Source organism: Suricata suricatta, chromosome 1 (assembly GCF_006229205.1).
Source record: "Suricata suricatta isolate VVHF042 chromosome 1, meerkat_22Aug2017_6uvM2_HiC, whole genome shotgun sequence".
NCBI lineage: Eukaryota > Metazoa > Chordata > Mammalia > Carnivora > Herpestidae > Suricata > Suricata suricatta.
This window is the reverse complement of record NC_043700.1, coordinates 154,984,391-154,988,409: the sequence shown is the minus strand read 5'-3', so window position 1 is coordinate 154,988,409 and position 4,019 is coordinate 154,984,391. Positions and strand designations below refer to the sequence as shown.

At 40.6% G+C, this 4,019-nt stretch overlaps 1 protein-coding gene across 6 annotated transcripts in view; it reads right to left on the bottom strand.

Annotated features, from left to right (window-relative positions):
• Positions 1 to 4,019, bottom strand: part of FRYL (FRY like transcription coactivator) — a 261,750-nt gene that overhangs the window by 257,108 nt on the left and 623 nt on the right. The gene's annotated exons all lie outside the window — the stretch shown is intronic.

Genomic DNA, 4,019 nt, shown 5'->3' with positions numbered 1-4,019 from the left:
GGGGGGGGGGGTGGGTAGAGAAAGAGAGAGGAAGAGAGAATTCCAAGCAGGCTCCACACAGAGCCCGATGTGAGGCCCAAACCCACAAACCTTGAGATCATGACCTGAGCCAAAATCAAGATCAGACCCTTAACCAACTAAGCTACCCAGGTGCCCCGGTAGCTCCCTTTTTAGAATGAGCAACAGAAGGTTTGAATGCAACCTGTGTATGTGATTTAATCGTGAAGAAATGTCTTCCCACAGTCCTTCTTCGGCTACTATGAGGAGTGCCTGTTGGCAATCTCAAAGCAATTCTTAATGCTCTCTAGAGATTAAAAGAATCAAGAAATGAGAAGAGATTAAGTTTAAGAGTATGTACTCCAAAAATATTTTTTTCTTTTCTTTTTTTAATGTTTTTATTCATTTTTTGAGAGAGAGAAACAGAACACGAGTGGGGGAGAGGCAGAAAGCGAGGGAGACACAGAATCTGAAGCAGGCTTCAGGCTCTGAGCTGTCAGCGCAGAGCCCAAAAAAGAGGCTCAAATCCACCAACCTCAAGATCATGACCTGAGCCAAAGTCAGCTGCTTGACTGACTGAGCCACCCAGGTGCCCTTGTCCTCCAAAAATATTTAAGGCTAAAGGTAGGTAACCTGTTTAGTGACCCAGGTTTTGACCAGTTTTTGAAAAGGTTTTGAACACAAACATACTAGTGGTAGCCCTGTATGTCAAGGAAAAGTAGAAGAACCAGAACTGAGCCCAGAGAATTTGATAATAAGTGTGTAAGAACTGATTTTCTTTCTCCATTCCCAATAAACACAACTTACTAATTAAACCTTTCACATATGGGGGCGCTTGAGTGGTTCAGTTGGTTAAGCTTTGGACTTCGGCTCAGGTTATTATCTCACGGTTCATAAGTTTGAGTCCCACATCAGGCTCTGAGCAGACAGCTGGGAGCCTGAAGCCGGCTTCAGATTCTGTGTCTCCCTCTCTCTGCCCCTCCCCTGCTGACGCTCTGTCTCTCACTCAAAAATAAATAAACATAAAAAAATTTTTAAAAAGCTTTCAAATATGATAGTTTATGGCAATTCCTACCAGAAGGTAATAAAAGAAGGGGAAAGACCTGGAAAAATAAACACCAAGCCATTACCAATAGTTATAATGTGATCATGGAAGTGTATGGGGGGCATTTTTAATTCCCAAACTGTACATTTCTCTCCTATCAATATTTTACAATAGCATGTGAAGCACTGGTGATAAGAAGAACATGGTTCGATCTCTAAACACACATATACACTTTCTCCAAATAAAACAATTTGAACTTTTTTAAAGCTTATGGTTTTATTCAGAATACTGGTGGGATAACAAAAATGCTCGAGTACTTTAGGCAAAAGAGGGGGGCCTCCAACGTTTGTCAATGGTCTCTTACCAAAGTCTACAATCTAATGAAGAAAATACAAACATACCCAGACTTAAGTCAGAGTATGGCTTGTGCTGTAAAAGGTTTCATAACAGCAAGAGGAAAGAGCATCGCTTATGATCAGAATAGAAGAGCTTGCCGAGAAGGTGACATGTGAGCTGGGTTAAATGGACAGCCGTCTAGTGCGGTAACAACGGTTGAAATTCAGAACATATGCTCTGCCCCCAAAAAATATTTTATAGATAAAAACAGTTCAAGTAGAGAACCAACCAACGCCCAAACATACTTTATCTTTTAAAACTTCTTTAAAAATATAAAACCTGCTATATAAATCAATGAAAACTTTCCCATCTCACCTAGATTTCTTCTAGGATACCACTATTCCTTTACCATTTGGGCACAAGTCCTGTGTCGCAGTCACTTTGCACCTGTTACTATTATCCTATGGATAATAATGTTGCATCTTCCCATTAAACTGTACATCTTTAAGAGCAATGACTGTCATCCATTTCAACTTTATCTTTCCATAATATTCCCTAAATAAATGGATACTCAACAGATATTATTGACAGGTTAAACCTAGCACTAATAATTGTGACAATTAGTTATCCCTATCACAAAAGTTGTCTGTGGAACAGATATTATAAACAAATTACAGTTTTTGCACAACGAACAAAAAGCATCCTAGATGCTTCCCCTACACACTGAACTAATTGCTGTGTCTTGGTATATAACTTGTTCAGAAAGGGGCTTATTGAAAAAAAATATTAAGTCTCTGAAGCAGTCTTCACAGAACATTATCTTTGTCATAAAGTCCTAAGATAACACATATATTGTGACACAGTGTATGTGCACAAAAATGAAGGACAGTCCTAGTTCCCAAGGATCTCAAGGGACAGTTCACGAACTCAAGAAGCATTTTGGCAATGTGTATACGTAAGACAAGGTGTTTAAAACAATATGAAAAGCACACAGGAAAAAAAATGTTTTCCAGGAAGCATAGCCCAGATATTTCAAAGATAATTCTTTCTGACTGTGCTCTTTCAAAAGTTCAGAAATTCTCTCCTCTATTGTTTAAGCTGGAAGTAACAAAGATAGAAGTTTGGAAACTTGTTTTAATCTCCTACTTACTACATTATGAGATGGAAAGGAAGATTATGCCTGCAACCTTGCCTGACATCACAGAAGAGGATCAAAGGGGAGGGGGAAGGGGGGAGAGGAATATAGGTGTAACAATGCCAGATACAATCAAGATTACTACAAAAGAAGATGTTTCTGTGTGTCCTAAACTCTGTGGGAGGAATAAAGTACTCCTCAAACATTATTATCTGAAATTGGCTTTCAGTTTCCCTAGTATAGTTTCTCCTTTCTTGTTATTGCCAAGACTGTGAAATGATAATGCTCCACACCATTGAAAGTTACTAGACAGTGAGTACATCAAGGAACCCTTTGGGAAGTTGTTAGTACTGCGTTTAAAAAAAAAATCGCTGGGCCAGGAGTTCCAACAAAATTGACTCTTCCAGAGAAATAATTTTACAAAATAACTCAGAATGGAAGAAAGGATGTAATGCTATTTTTGATCATGTGTAGCAAAAAAAAAAAAAAAAAAAAAACTACAGAATAACACACCCACTGCTACTTTGTTTATAGGCTTGTAACTTGCACATGCAAGTACTCTACAAAGTATTGCTCAAGAAGAAACTGTCAAAAACGAATGCTTATGAAAACATTCCTTTTCTAAATAAGGTCTCTAACAAGGGATGTGCTGTTTCTAAATGATTTCTTTTGCAAGTATTGACAAGTATCGCATAGCAATAATGCTCAGGATGAAAAAAAACTCTTCTTGTTTTTATCAATAGTAAAAGTTGCTATAACTAATTATAAGGCATAGGAGTTCTGTAGGAGAAATTAACTACATGGTTGATACCTGCTAGGCAGAATACTGCTTAACAAAACTACATTTCATTAAAAAAATAAAAAGTACTTTTTTCCTAATCTTATAGATCCTAGCAACCTAGTAGGTTGGTTTTGTTGTGTGGGTCTTTTTTTTTTTCCTCCCAAAAGAACCCCCACCGGTAAATCGAGGTAACTTTCCGCAGTTCTAAGGTTACGGCAAATTCAGCTCTATGTAGAGCTGTTAACCCTCATCACCAAAGCTCCCTTTCTTCTTGTTGTTGTTTTCCTATTATCTGAGCTTGAGGGAGGTTAATGCTCCGATATAACTGCAAATCCATGTGAGAAGCGATTCTTGGAGCCGAGGAACGAAACTGGGATGGGAGGAAAAATCGACAGCCCGCAAGAACCATCTGGCCCTAGAAATCATCCTCTCCAGAAAGGAGAAGAGTCTTTGACTAAAGAACCTGCTGCCGGAAGGCACAAGTTCCATCCCCACGCAAAGAAAAGTTGCGAGGAAGAGCTCAGCGCCCGGGCAGCCCCCGCCGGTGCGGACACCGACAGCAGCGAAGCCGCTCAGCAGGCCCGGGCGGCCCCGGAGCCGGGGCTGCGGCTTCCGTGGGGCCGGCTCCGGCAGGCTCCGGGTCCGGGGGTGCGACCGCGAGCAGTGGGCGGAGAAACCAGAGCAGAGGAAAGGAGGGACAATGCTGGGCCGGGCTGGCGACTCCG